General features: G+C 44.3%; 3 long non-coding RNA genes across 8 annotated transcripts; 1 reads left to right on the top strand and 2 right to left on the bottom strand.

Annotated features, from left to right (window-relative positions):
- Positions 1-8742: 8742 nt before the first annotated feature.
- Positions 8743-9724, bottom strand: LOC130211923 (uncharacterized). Its single transcript, XR_008835201.1, has 3 exons — positions 9608-9724; positions 9154-9487; positions 8743-8829 (listed from the first exon to the last, which is right to left on the bottom strand). It is a non-coding gene; the product is annotated as an uncharacterized LOC130211923 (long non-coding RNA).
- A 619-nt stretch (positions 9725-10343) lies between these two features.
- Positions 10344-11195, bottom strand: LOC130211900 (uncharacterized). 2 transcript variants are annotated; one of them, XR_008835194.1, is made up of 3 exons: positions 11116-11195; positions 10836-10942; positions 10344-10687 (listed from the first exon to the last, which is right to left on the bottom strand). It is a non-coding gene; the product is annotated as an uncharacterized LOC130211900 (long non-coding RNA). The 2 variants fall into 2 exon arrangements; XR_008835195.1 differs by having other exon boundaries at positions 11094-11183.
- A 511-nt stretch (positions 11196-11706) lies between these two features.
- Positions 11707-13709, top strand: LOC130211895 (uncharacterized). Of its 5 annotated transcripts, none has more exons than XR_008835190.1 (7): positions 11707-11820; positions 12299-12489; positions 12669-12775; positions 12925-12970; positions 13059-13276; positions 13356-13442; positions 13676-13709. It is a non-coding gene; the product is annotated as an uncharacterized LOC130211895 (long non-coding RNA). The 5 variants fall into 5 exon arrangements; XR_008835193.1 differs by having other exon boundaries at positions 12925-12999; XR_008835192.1 differs by having other exon boundaries at positions 12922-12970.
- Positions 13710-14429: the final 720 nt, after the last annotated feature.

The following is a 14429-nucleotide window of genomic DNA, read 5'->3' as shown; positions in this document are numbered from 1 at the left end:
AAACCATTCTGCACATTTTATTTGAGTTCTCATTGTTTGATTTCATTTTCTTTATTTTCTCCTTGGTCATCACCTCTTTCTGCAGCCTTTCTGTTCTTTGCATTCTGATTCGTCCAGGGCCCGGGAAACAGGGCGGGGACAGGGAAAGGGTTGACCAATCAAAGCAGAGGGCTTTTTACACCATCATGGCCATACTGGGAGTCCTTTTGTTTAGGTGTGCTCTATGTCTGGCTTGGGCTCTTTTTCCTGTTTTGGGAAAAACTGATCACTGTTTACTTATAGCGGTTAAAAACTGGCTCAATGTCCCCAGCAGTCTGATTTTACCTCTGCTGTTTCTCACCAGAGCAGGAAAACTAACATGTAAGAACAACACACAATGAAGATGAAGCTGTTTCCATATGAAACGCAAAGCAAACTTTAGTCCGGTTAGATTTATTACAAAGTAAAAGTAAAGTAAATGTTTTAACTAAAGAGAAGTTAGACTCTTTATCAAGATAGCCAATCAGCATTGATATTATTGTTCCTGTCGTCGTGATGTTGTTGACTTAGACATGGTGGAAAGAAGCCGACTGTGGTCACCTGTACCCAGAGTCTATGACACCTTTATATGTGTGAGACCGAATTAAACTTTATATGTATGTATGTTTACACATATTATTAAACTGTTTATTGTAAAAACAATTACTCTGAGACTATTCTCAAGCTTGTATGACAATATTTTGAATGTTGATGGAGCAGCTACAATGTTAGCAAAGCCCGGTTCTGATCGATCCACCTCCATTAAAACAACAAGCATTTTAAAAGTTGTGTACTTGTCATTGGACAGACCTAAGGAAGCATTTATTAAGACTTTTAAAACATCCTTTTATATTTTTATTGCAATTGAATTACAGATAATCTGTATATTTTATGTGTAGTGAGTCAGGCTTGCTAGAAAGAGTTAATATCATTTATTCAAATGATTATTGGAGTAAAGAGCATTCTGGAATCATTATATTATGGGGTATTTAACTTACTACTTTATGGAGTTTATATATACACACAACAACAACAAATATATCGGGAGTTCATATACAATCGATTAACTTTTCTCAATTCATGGATATTATTAAAGGATGTACATGCATGCATATTAAACTGTTAACGGTATAGAAGTATAGTAGATGATTTGATATATTTGGTACTACAGGGCTGTATCACATGAATCAGACATGTAACGCCTTAAAACAATTCATATGTTTATTTTGTGTGATTCAACCTCTGGAGACATTCAACTGACACAACAGATATATTGTATACAAGAACCAAAAAGGTGTACAAAAAAAATGTGGATTACAATATCATGACCATGCAAAACAGTTGGTGACGATGTGATTTGAATACACAGAAGGCTTTACCGTCCTGCCATTGAAGTCAACTGTCCTTCTAATGGATTGATGAACCACAGTTGGATTACATTGTTGTGATATGAATATATTATGCATGAAGGAATATTTCATTCTTCTTTTGTCATGACTTTATCATTAGAGAGGCCTCAGAAAACTTCAAACTGTGCAGAATCTATGTAACATATAAACTAAATGAAATATAAAGAGACTTTATGTTTTCGGTATGACTGTGTCGTCTATTAACAATATCCTCTCTTACATCAGCTTTGTCTTGCAATAAACATATATTCAAACAAGAACAACTGAGGATCACTGAGTTTTATATTGGGTATTATTACAATTATATGTTAATTATTATAAGTAAAAGTTTTGTAAACATCTCAAAGTTTTCTTTTCAAACTTTTTCACGAAAACTTTAACAAGGCATCTGTATTAAATGTGTTACATTACATGTCATTTAGCTGACGCTTTTATCCAAAGCGACTTACAATCCTGTTACATTCATACACGGTAGACTCAGCTCCAGGAAGCAATTCAGGGTTAAGTGTCTTGCTCAAGGACACATCGACTAGGGCGGGGATTGAGCCTCCAACCCCCTGATTGAAAGATGGACCAGCTACCCACTGACCTGATTGGATGTGTGCTGTGGCCCCTGATGGCTAATGGGCTGCGAGCCCTACTTGGATGTGTGCTGTGGCCCCTGATGGCTAATGGGCTGTGAGCCCTACTTGGATGTGTGCTGTGGCCCCTGATGGCTAATGGGCTGTGAGCCCTACTAGGATGTGTGCTGTGGCCCGTGATGGCTAATGGGCTGTGAGCCCTACTTGGATGTGTGCTGTGGCCCGTGATGGCTAATGGGCTGTGAGCCCTACTTGGATGTGTGCTGTGGCCCGTGATGGCTAATGGGATCCATGCCCTACTTAGATGTGTGGTATGGACTTGCTTAGTTGAAGCGTTATGATTTAAGTATGCTGAGAAGGGGGGGTGAAGGCCCTTGACCACAAGTTATATGCGATTGCTACACGGCCGTTGGGTTTTTTGGGATCTTAAGCTTTGATGAAGAAAGAGCGCATGTAGGAGGCTTCTTTTTTTGTGCCTCCCGTCTTCTTTTCTTCTCCTCTTCTTCTTTTTCTTCTTCGTAGCAGGCCTGAGGCCGCCACCCGTGGGTTTCCCCCCCCAGCACCAAGGATCCGCCAGACAGCAAGAGGTTTGGTTCAAAGACATGTTTTATTCCGCACACACGACACCGAGCAGACCGCAAATCACGTGCCTCTGCTCACCTCTCCCTCCACTCTCGAGTGGGAGCTTTTATAAGGGTGGCCTCGGCTGCTGAGTGATTGCCAATCACCAGCAGCCGAGGCCAAGTCAGACACAGCTGCCACACCACTCGATTTAGGCCGGGGCTCCATCCGGCCTAACCTACTCCCCCTCCCCCCCCCCATGAGAGCTTGGGCGGAGGAGGGGCCCTGGGGGACCGGGACCGGGCTCGGCAGGAGGGGGCTCTGGGGTCGACTGCTTAGGATGTGGGGGCTCTGGGGTTCGGGACGGGGGGGACGGGGAACGGGGAGCCGGGACCGGCCGGGATGGAGCCGGAGCAGCGGTAGCTGGTACCTCCGACAGGGCACGGGGATCCGGAGTCGGCCCTCCACCGACGGGTCGGCTCGGGGGTCGGCCGCTCCGACGGGTCCTAGGGCTCGGAGGTCGGCAGCTCCTACGGGTCCTGGGGCTCTGGGTTCGGCAGCTCCGACGAGTTCTGGATCTCGGGGTTCGGCAGCTCCGACGAGTCCTGGGGCTCTGGGTTCGGCAGCTCCGACGGGTCCTGGGGCTCTGGGTTCGGCAGCTCCGACGGGTCCTGGGGCTCTGGGTTCGGCAGCTCCGACGGGTCCTGGGGCTCTGGGTCCGGCAGCTCCGACGGGTCCTGGGGCTCTGGGTTCGGCAGCTCCGACGGGTCCTGGGGCTCTGGGTCCGGCAGCTCCAACGGGTCCTGGACCTCGGGGGTCGGCAGCTCCGACGGGTCCTGGACCTCGGGGTTCTGCAGCTCCGACGAGTCCTGGGGCTCTGGGTCCGGCAGCTCCGACGGCTCCTGGACCTCGGGGGTCGGCAGCTCCGACGGGTCCTGGGGCTCTGGGGTCGGCAGCTCCGATGGCTCCTGGACCTCGGGGGTCGGCAGCTCCGATGGCTCCCGGGGCTCGGGGGTCGGCTGCGGCGACGGGTCACGGGGAACGGGAGTCTGCCACAGCGCCGGCGGGTTCCGAGGAACAGGCGGCTCTCCTCCGCCTGTGCCCGCCCCATCTCCTCTATCCGGGCCAGTATCTGGCCCAAGCTGCTCATCAGCTCTTCCTCCTGGTCTGGCTCCATCCCTTTCAGGCACTGGGTCCTCAGGGGCCCCACGTTGGGCTCCATTGTAGCACGCCTGAGGCCGCCACCCGTGGGTTTCCCCCCTCAGCACCAAGGATCCGCCAGACAGCAAGAGGGTTTGTTCCAAGACATGTTTTATTCCGCACACACGACACCGTGCAGACCACAAAACACGCGCCTCTGCTCACCTCTCCCTCCACTCTCGAGTGGGAGCTTTTATAAGGGTGGCCTCGGCTGCTGAGTGATTGCCAATCACCAGCAGCCGTGGCCAAATCAGACACAGTTGCCACACTCTTCTTTTTCCCAAAATGTTGTCTGACACAAAACCGGTCCATTGCTCAAAAAAGGTTGGGGACCGCTGATCTAAACTCTCAAACTTTCTGTTGATCATTATTGAAGCTAAATCACTTACTCTGTATCAAATGGTTTTTGATACTCATTTTATGAAGATTAAATGGCCCAATTAACCTCTTAGATGCGAGTCTTGTATTTCAATGCTCGCAACTCTTACACTATTGCAACTAATCACTCCAAACTTGCAGTACATGTGCAAATTGGATCCTGGAATATGCACAATAAATCTTGTGATATTTGAACTATAGGGGGTGATACAATATTTCGCCAAAGTAAGGCGTTTTTTGGCGTTTTGGGACTTTTGGGGGCTTTTTTGCCGTTTTTTGCTTGAATTTGTCATTTTTTGCCGTTATAAATTTATGGATTCCTCCAACAAAACTTGTCCGATCGACTTCCATTTTCTTTATGGATGATCTTATGGCAATTAAAGACGAATACGGAGGAGAACGCGGGGTTTTCGTTGAATTTTACTTGACGTTATGAGGACCCCAATAAATGCCCACTTTCTGTGATTTGCTTTGTAATAGACTGTTGCTTATTTATCAGATCGATCTCAGTTTGTATTTGTAAACGATGACGCCTCGATAACCACCAACGTTAATCACGGAGTTCCACAAGGTTCCGTGCTTGGACCAATTTTATTTACCTTATACATGCTTCCTTTGGGCAATATTATCAGGAAACACTCCATAAACTTTCATTGTTATGCAGATGATACTCAACTATATCTATCGATAAAACCAGAGGAGAGCAACCAACTCTGTAAAATTCAAGCATGTCTTAAAGACATAAAACATGGATGACCTGCAACTTCTTGATGTTAAACTCAGACAAAACCGAAGTAATTTTAATCGGCCCTGAGCACCTCAGAGATCAATTATCTGGTGATGTGGATTCTGTAGACGGCATTGCCCTGGCATCCAACACCACTGTAAAGAATCTTGGCGTTATCTTTGATCGGGACTTGTCCTTTAACTCCCACGTAAAGCAAATCTCAAGGACTGCATTCTTTCATCTACGTAATATTTCAAAAATCAGGCACATCTTGTCTCAAAAAGATGCAGAAAAATTGGTTCACGCGTTCGTTACTTCGAGACTGGATTACTGCAACTCCTTATTATCAGGCTGCTCTAATAAATCTCTTAGGTCCCTCCAGTTGATCCAGAATGCTGCAGCTCGTGTTCTCACTAAAACTAAGAAAAGAGATCATATCACTCCTGCACTAGCTGCTCTGCACTGGCTCCCAGTAAAATCAAGAATCACTTTTAAAATTCTTCTCTTAACCTACAAAGCCTTGATTGGTGATGCTCCATCATATCTTAAGGAGCTTGTAGTACCATATTGCCCCACTAGAGAGCTACGCTCACTAAATGCGGGACTACTTGTAGTTCCTAGAGTCTTAAAAAGTAGAATGGGAGCCAGAGCCTTTAGTTATCAAGCTCCTCTTTTATGGAACCAGCTTCCAATTTCAGTCCGGGAGGCAGACACAGTCACCTCGTTTAAGAGTAGACTTAAGACCTTCCTCTTTGACAGAGCTTATAGTTAGGGCTGAATCAGGTTTGCCCTGGTCCAGCCCCTTGATATGCTGCTATAGGCTTATAGCTGCCGGGGGACGTTTTAGGATGCACTGAGTACCTATCTCCTATTTCTTCTCTCCTTAAGGATGAATGTTCATCTCTCAATCACATGTTACTAACTCTGCTTTCTCCCCGGAGTCCTTTTGACTTCACGTCTCATGGGGTCATCGGACCCTATGAGACGGCATAGATCCTATCTGCCTGATGGATCGTCTGGGTCGTGGAATTCCTGCTCATGACTACGCCACTGTCCTGTTGAGACTCCGCCCACTGTTGAGACTCCGCCCACTCCTCCTCCCCACCGCCATCTGCCTGATGGATCGTGGAGGTCTCCATCGTGGAATATGCCTACTATGAACTATTCATACACTCTGTCATATTCATTGAATGTATTTTAACTCTAAATCTGTCCTTCTGTACACATTACATCTATTGCATCTGTCCATCCTGGAGAGGGATCCTCCTCTGTTGCTCTCCTCCAGGTTTCTTCCCTTTTTTTCCCCCTGAAGGGTTATTTGGGAGTTTTTCCTGGTCCGATGTGAGGTTTTGGGGCAGGGATGTCTATGTGTACAGATTGTAAAGCACTCCGAGACAAATTTGTAATTTGTGAAATTGGGCTATACAAATAAACTGAATTGAATTGAATTACAATCCTTCCAAAAATAATCATGCATGATGCCAGTCAAGGCCCGAACACATTAAAGTGTAGACACATTTAAATTTGTCGCCCACTTTCTGTGATTTTGTTATGTTAAAGGCTGTTAGACCTCTTAGTTTTAGGAAATACAAAAGGTCATGTAAGACCAGGACTTGCTAGACCAGTTCACGTTAGACCAGGAAACTGATAAACAATGACTTTAAGCCAGGAAATTATGAACACATTTAATACAGACGCCTTGTTAAAGTTTTCGTGAAAACATGAGCAAAGACAACTTTCAGATGTTTACAAAACTTGTATTTTGTTAATTTTAACAACATCAAATGTAAAACTTGGGCCCTGGACGAATCAGAATGCAAAGAACAGAAAGGCTGCAGAAAGCGGTGATGAACAAGGAGAGAAAAATTAAGCAGAGATTAAACGATGTGAAGTTTACTAAAGTCTGCAGAATGGTTTGTCCGAAGCAGACCAGCCAAACACTCCCAACGCTGATGTTCCTGATCCTGATCCCTCGCTCTCTTCTCAGGCCCAGGTAGGTGACGGGATGAACGACAGCCAGGTAGCGCTCCACACAGGTCAGGATGTGGAACAATGTTTGTCCATACCAGGTGAAAGTCATAGGGAAGAAGCCCAACGTTAACACAGAGTCTTGTTTTAAGTAGATAGCACAGCAGCAGGTGATGGACCCTAAAGAACCAATCAGCTCGATGGAGGTCAAGTTGAAGGTGAAGCTGTCGGTGTGACTCATCACTGCTGCTGAAGAGCTGGAGCGCTGCTGCCGCCAGTGTTGGAAGCCCAGGTAGAGGATGAAGACGTAGAGAGGGAGGAAGAGGAGGAGTTTTGTGATGCTAAATATGGTGAAGATTAAGGAGTTTGGTTTGATGAAGAGGAAATGCATGCTCAAAGTGCTGTTAGCATGAAGAAGGGAGTCATATCTGAAAGAGACAAAGAGTAGTACATGGCAATAACTTAAATACTGGATTGATGGAAATGTCTTTCAACAAGGAACTAAACTGCAGAGTTTTAAATGAATCGACTCTACAAAGATTTCTACCAAAATTAGGAAAATGCCCATGGAACGTGAAACTATTTGCTTTCATGATTTTCTTGGGGCATCGGAATAAGTCACCAACGAGCTGAACAAGCTATTGGAAATAAAGTGCCCTAGAGCTGCCACAATCGATGTGAAAGGCTAAATAAATTGCTATGCTATACTCATTTAACAAAGAAAATCCCTCCTGTGTTTTGTCTGGATCAAATATTTTCATTTTTCTTGTGCCTCCAAGGACAGAGGATGTTGTTATTATAAAAGCCTTATAGGCAATATTGTGATATTGGGTGTTTCAAATAAGTTTAATTAACGGCTGGCTAGTTCTTGAGCGAACGTACTTGTTTCAGCATCATTTCATGGTATAGCTACAGAAAAAGCACAAATCAAACTGCTCTGCTCGATTTAAGTATCTCTGATATTTAGTCCGACTTTACTGTTTTTAACTTACTATTCAATAAGTTCATGCCAATCACTTATCCAAACAGCTCATGGTATTTAGTGTACACACCTTGTTTATGTGTCTTTAGTAGTGTTGTTGATGGATTCAGGTCCAAATGTTGACTTGGCATTTGATTTATTGTGTTATGCAAAGCGACTGCCTGCTATTGGTTGAATTCCAGCTGTTGCACCTGGATTTGCTGTTGGCTGATCTGGAGGCAGGTGTTATCACCAATGAACCCCGCCTCCCTCTGAATCCTTCCAACTCTAAAGAGTGTGGAGAGCAGCCGTCTCTTTCTACGAGCCTCTTTCTATCGCTGATGTTAATCGTTAGCATAGGTGTAGCTAGCGCTATTGCTAAATGCTAGCATTGACATAAACAACCCAGATAGCAGCTGATTCCGGGGCGGATCCGCCCTACTGTCGCACTCGGTTTGCTCATGTGATCTGGATCCGCCCCGGATCCGGATCAAACAGCATCTGGATCACGCAGCGGTGTTACCCACATAGCAAACTGACTCCGTTCCAGATCCGCCCCAAATCCGCCATAGACTCCGGGAAGGCTCCGCAAAACGGGTCCGGATCGGCGGCTAAATGCACACCGCGCCGGATCCGGAACAGATGCGCGCTGCGTAATATTGGCGGATACGGGGCGGATACGGGGCGGATCCGCCCCGTATCCGCCAATATTACGCAGATATTCATAAAATATTGACCCTTCCATAAAGCGGCTCATTTGGCCCAGATCAAGCTAACAAATATGCATCAATGCAACAACAACAAAATGAAAACGTAAATAATGTCAAACAGTTTTTTATTTGAAAGGACAAATTTATATACACACATTTAAAAAGATATATTTTAAGTCTGTTCAGTGTGGGGACGTCTACAGTAGCACGCCTCCTGGAGCTACCCGGTCTGCTGCCAGGTTGAACCACCGAATGGCGTGCTTAAGAACCTGGTCGTCAGTGGACGCATGTGTTGAGTGATTCTTTCTGACAGCATCTGTAATCACACAAGCAGATACAAAATCACATGAATACTCAGTGCAACATAAATCAGACATGCAGTCTAAAATCTAGTGGCTGTCTGGCACTTAAAGTGTGCTATGCTAAATATAGTCAAGTCAAGTCAAGATAGTTATTGTCAGATACACAGAAGAAACTGTTCTCCAGTCTCTGTGTGCGAGACCGATGATACGGTACCGCCTTCCAGAAGGCAGCGGGGTGAACAGGCTGAAGGCTGGATGATGGCAGTCCTTTAGGATCCTGCCAGTCTTCCTGAGGCATCGTGTGCGGTATGTGTCCTGCAGGGCTGGGAGCTCCCTACCGATGATGAACTCCGCAGTCCTGACCACACTACGTAGGGCCTTGCGGTCCTTGGCTGTGCAGCTCCCACACTGTGATGCACCCAGTCAGGATGCTTTCTATTGTGCATCTGTAGAAATTGGTGAGGATGACTGAATCCATGCCAAACTTCTTCAGTCTCCTCAGGAAGAAGAGGCGCTTCCGGGCCGCAGTGACCACCTTGTCTGTGTGAGCAGACCAGGTGAGGTCGTTGCTGATGTTGACCCCGAGGAACCTGAAGCAGCTGACCATCTCCACTCCATAGAGCTAATATATCATATAACTATTATGTAAAGGTATAGTTGAGTAACATTCACCTAAATAGAGAATAAAGTTGCAATTCAAACATTTTATTTAGAAACATGGTTATTCGTAAGTTTGAACACAAAGACCTCCGGGTGAAATCAAATTGTTTTAATTATATATGAGTTACTTACGCAGGAGCAAAGTCTTGGACGTCATTAGATTGAAAGATTTTTTTCCATTAATCCCTTTCCAATTTATGGATTTGCCAACATCATCAGTGAACATGCGTGCGAGGATGTTCCACGTTGCACGTTTACATCATGTCCTCCGATTGTTCCCAGGAGGAAATCTAAAATGGATAGAAAAGTACTATTAATATTTGATATTGTTTAAAAACATTACCATCAAACAGGGTATTATCTAGTGTTAATGACATACAATAGATTTTAATGAGCTTTGTGAGATTCTTAAAAAAAAAAAACTCACCACTCTTCTTCATTATAGCGTTGGCTGGATCTTTGAGCTGTTGCTCGTAAAAAGGTAAGAAGGTAACGATTAAGAGATTTTACATCAAATATGGAAACATCAAGTGTTATACAACCATTAATCCAATCGTAATAATCATATTCACTTGGATTCAATGTGACAGTGTGTATTGCATGTCTCGTATCCAATTTACCATCGTTAACATTGTAAAAAGTGAAATGATTAAAAAGGTTCAATTTGAATCCCATAGCCGTTTGAGTTGTTGCTCACCACAGCAGGCAATGGTGTCTGAACCACACCTCGCCAGGTTGGTGTGTACCCTGCATGGCTTGTTCGCTGTCCTGCTGGTGATGAAGTCTGTGGTGGAGATGGGACAATAGTTGGAGGAGGGGCAACTGTTCCGCTAGTAGATTCTTAAAAAAAAAAAAAACTCACCACTCTTCTTCATTATAGCGTTGGCTGGATCTTTGAGCTGTTGCTCAAACAGGTCCACTTCCTCCATTGTGGTCAACGGAAACGGGTCTCTCCACTCCACTTCTTGACCAGACATTTGTGTCACACTGGGGCGAACAAAGCTGTCAACTTTGCCAGTTAATTGATGGACCTGCTGTGTAAGCATCTCCAGCATGGCCAGGATTTAAACTTGAGCAGCTATAAAAAACATTAGAATAACATTTTAAAAAGGTAACGATTAAGAGATTTGACATCACCACAGCAGGCAATGGCATCTGAACCACACCTCGCCCCTCGCCAGGTTGGTGTGTACCCCTGGCTTGTTCGCTGTCCTGCTGGTGATGAAGTCCGTGGTGGAGGAGGGGCAATAGTTGGAAGAGGGGCAAATATTATTTGTCATACTATAACATTGAATGACAGACACTTTATTTTATTAAGGTAAAAAGTTCTAAAGAATAAAATGTATACACATTTACTCACACAGGCATTGGCTTTCTCCTTTTAGGAATTGCCTCCTCTTCTGAATGGAGATCGGATGTGTCACAGGACATACTTTTTTAACCATCGCCTTGCCACCAAGTAATCATCTAAAATTAAGTCAAAACACAATGAAAAGTACAGAATTATGACCAGAACAATGTGATTAAAATGTTGTTTTCCCATATGTAACATAAGGTAAATGATTTTTTATATTTGTTTAATCTGCTAATTATTAGAATATTAATATAATTAGCATACCACATGATCTAATTATTCTTACATCATGTGTCTGCCAGTCAGGTTGAGGTTCTTCGGCACCTCGGACAGCCTTGTCCACCCTTTCGTCCCTCGGGTAATTTGCCAAACGCAGAAACTACCACCGTACCAGCTTTGTGGCACGACTGCTACTGTAAAAAAATGTGTGCTTACCTGAATTGTAGAGATCGATCCTGATGAACACTTCTGTAAAACTGAGGATGACATTGCAAATTGTAAATTAAGTGCTGAGAATTCAATACATACGAATTAAATAAAAACAGGTTTGTGCTGGCCATCTTTATTAGCTCGCGAGCTAGCGCTCCTCGTTTTTAGCTCGCGAGCTAGCACTCCTCGTTATTAGCTTGTGAGCTAGAGCTTCTCGTTATTAGCTCGCGAGCTAGCGCTCCTCGTTTTTAGCTCGCGAGCTAGCGCTCCTCGTTATTAGCTCGCGAGCTAGCACTCCTCGTTATTAGCTTGTGAGCTAGAGCTTCTCATTATTAGCTCGCGAGCTAGCGCTAGCTCCTCGTTATTGCCCAGCTTCCATCGCGATCCGGATCACATGAGCAAACACCGCTGGATCACATGAGTTAACACCGCTGGATCACGCAGCGGTGTTAACTTTGCCCCAGGCGGATGTTCCAAATCGTGCTCCTCCTACTTCTGCGCCTCGACTTTCCAAACTGGTATTTTCAAACCTGCAGCTCTTCGCGCCAGACGTACTACTTAGGTAAGTGTTGAATTGTGTTGCTACTGTCGAATTATGGCTAGTTTTCGAACTATCTCGGTTAGGGTTAGCTATCTTCTGCAGCAAGTGGTTATAACCACTGAAAATTCAGCGCACCCAATGTTGGAGCCGTATACATTGGGTGCGCGATGGAAGCTGGGCAATAACGAGGAGCTAGCGCTAGCTCGCGAGCTAATAATGAGAAGCTCTAGCTCACAAGCTAATAACGAGGAGTGCTAGCTCGCGAGCTAATAACGAGGAGCGCTAGCTCGCGAGCTAAAAACGAGGAGCGCTAGCTCGCGAGCTAATAACGAGAAGCTCTAGCTCACAAGCTAATAACGAGGAGTGCTAGCTCGCGAGCTAAAAACGAGGAGCGCTAGCTCGCGAGCTAATAAAGATGGCCAGCACAAACCTGTTTTTATTTAATTCGTATGTATTGAATTCTCAGCACTTAATTTACAATTTGCAATGTCATCCTCAGTTTTACAGAAGTGTTCATCAGGATCGATCTCTACAATTCAGGTAAGCACACATTTTTTTACAGTAGCAGTCGTGCCACAAAGCTGGTACGGTGGTAGTTTCTGCGTTTGGCCAAATTACCCGAGGGACGAAAGGGTGGACAAGGCTGTCCGAGGTGCCGAAGAACCTCAACCTGACTGGCAGACACATGATGTAAGAATAATTAGATCATGTGGTATGCTAATTATATTAATATTCTAATAATTAGCAGATTAAACAAATATAAAAAATCATTTACCTTATGTTACATATGGGGGGGAAAACAACATTTTAATCACATTGTTCTGGTCATAATTCTGTACTTTTTCATTGTGTTTTGACTTAATTTTTAGATGATTACTTGGTGGCAAGGCGATGGTTAAAAAAGTATGTCCTGTGACACATCCGATCTCCATTCAGAAGAGGAGGCAATTCCTAAAAGGAGAAAGCCAATGCCTGTGTGAGTAAATGTGTATACATTTTATTCTTTAGAACTCTTTTACCTTAATAAAATAAAGTGTCTGTCATTCAATGTTATAGTATGACAAATAATATTTGCCCCTCTTCCAACTATTGCCCCTCCTCCACCACGGACTTCATCACCAGCAGGACAGCGAACAAGCCAGGGGTACACACCAACCTGGCGAGGGGCGAGGTGTGGTTCAGACGCCATTGCCTGCTGTGGTGATGTCAAATCTCTTAATCGTTACCTTTTTTAAATGTTATTCTAATGTTTTTTATAGCTGCTCAAGTTTAAATCCTGGCCATGCTGGAGATGCTTACACAGCAGGTCCATCAATTAACTGGCAAAGTTGACAGCTTTGTTCGCCCCAGTGTGATACAAATGTCTGGTCAAGAAGTGGAGTGGAGAGACCCGTTTCCGTTGACCACAATGGAGGAAGTGGACCTGTTTGAGCAACAGCTCAAAGATCCAGCCAACGCTATAATGAAGAAGAGTGTGGTGAGTTTTTGTTTTGTTTTAAGAATCTACTAGCGGAACAGTTGCCCCTCCTCCAACTATTGTCCCATCTCCACCACAGACTTCATCACCAGCAGGACAGCGAACAAGCCATGCAGGGTACACACCAACCTGGCGAGGTGTGGTTCAGACACCATTGCCTGCTGTGGTGAGCAACAACTCAAACGGCTATGGGATTCAAATTGAACCTTTTTAATCATTTCACTTTTACAATGTTAACGATGGTAAATTGATACGAGACATGCAATACACACTGTCACATTGAATCCAAGTGAATATGATTATTACGATTGGATTAATGGCGTTGTATAACACTTGATGTTTCCATATTTGATGTAAAATCTCTTAATCGTTACCTTCTTACCTTTTTACGAGCAACAGCTCAAAGATCCAGCCAACGCTATAATGAAGAAGATTGGTGAGTTTTTTTTTTTAAGAATCTCACTAAAGCTCATTAAAATCTATTGTATGTCATTAACACTAGATAATACCCTGTTTGATGGTAATGTTTTTAAACAATATCAAATATTAATAGTACTTTTCTATCCATTTTAGATTTCCTCCTGGGAACAATCGGAGGACATGATGTAAAACGTGCAACGTGGAACATCCTCGCACGCATGTTCACTGATGATGTTGGCAAATCCATAAATTGGAAAGGGATTAATGGAAAAAAATCTTTCAATCTAATGACGTCCAAGACTTTGCTCCTGTAAGTAACTCATATATAATTAAAACAATTTGATTTCACCCGGAGGTCTTTGTGTTCAAACTTACGAATAACCATGTTTCTAAATAAAATGTTTGAATTGCAACTTTATTCTCTATTTAGGTGAATGTTACTCAACTATACCTTTACATAATAGTTATATGATATATTAGCTCTATGGAGTGGAGATGGTCAGCTGCTTCAGGTTCCTCGGGGTCAACATCAGCAACGACCTCACCTGGTCTGCTCACACAGACAAGGTGGTCAAAGCGGCCCGGAAGCGCCTCTTCTTCCTGAGGAGACTGAAGAAGTTTGGCATGGATTCAGTCATCCTCACCAATTTCTACAGATGCACAATAGAAAGCATCCTGACTGGGTGCATCACAGTGTGGGAGCTGCACAGCCAAGGACCGCAAGGCCCTACGT

This window comes from Pseudoliparis swirei, chromosome 21 (assembly GCF_029220125.1).
Source record: "Pseudoliparis swirei isolate HS2019 ecotype Mariana Trench chromosome 21, NWPU_hadal_v1, whole genome shotgun sequence".
NCBI classification, from domain to species: Eukaryota; Metazoa; Chordata; class Actinopteri; order Perciformes; family Liparidae; genus Pseudoliparis; species Pseudoliparis swirei.
The sequence above is the reverse complement of the archived record's forward strand: the minus strand, read 5'-3'. Positions and strand labels throughout refer to the sequence as shown.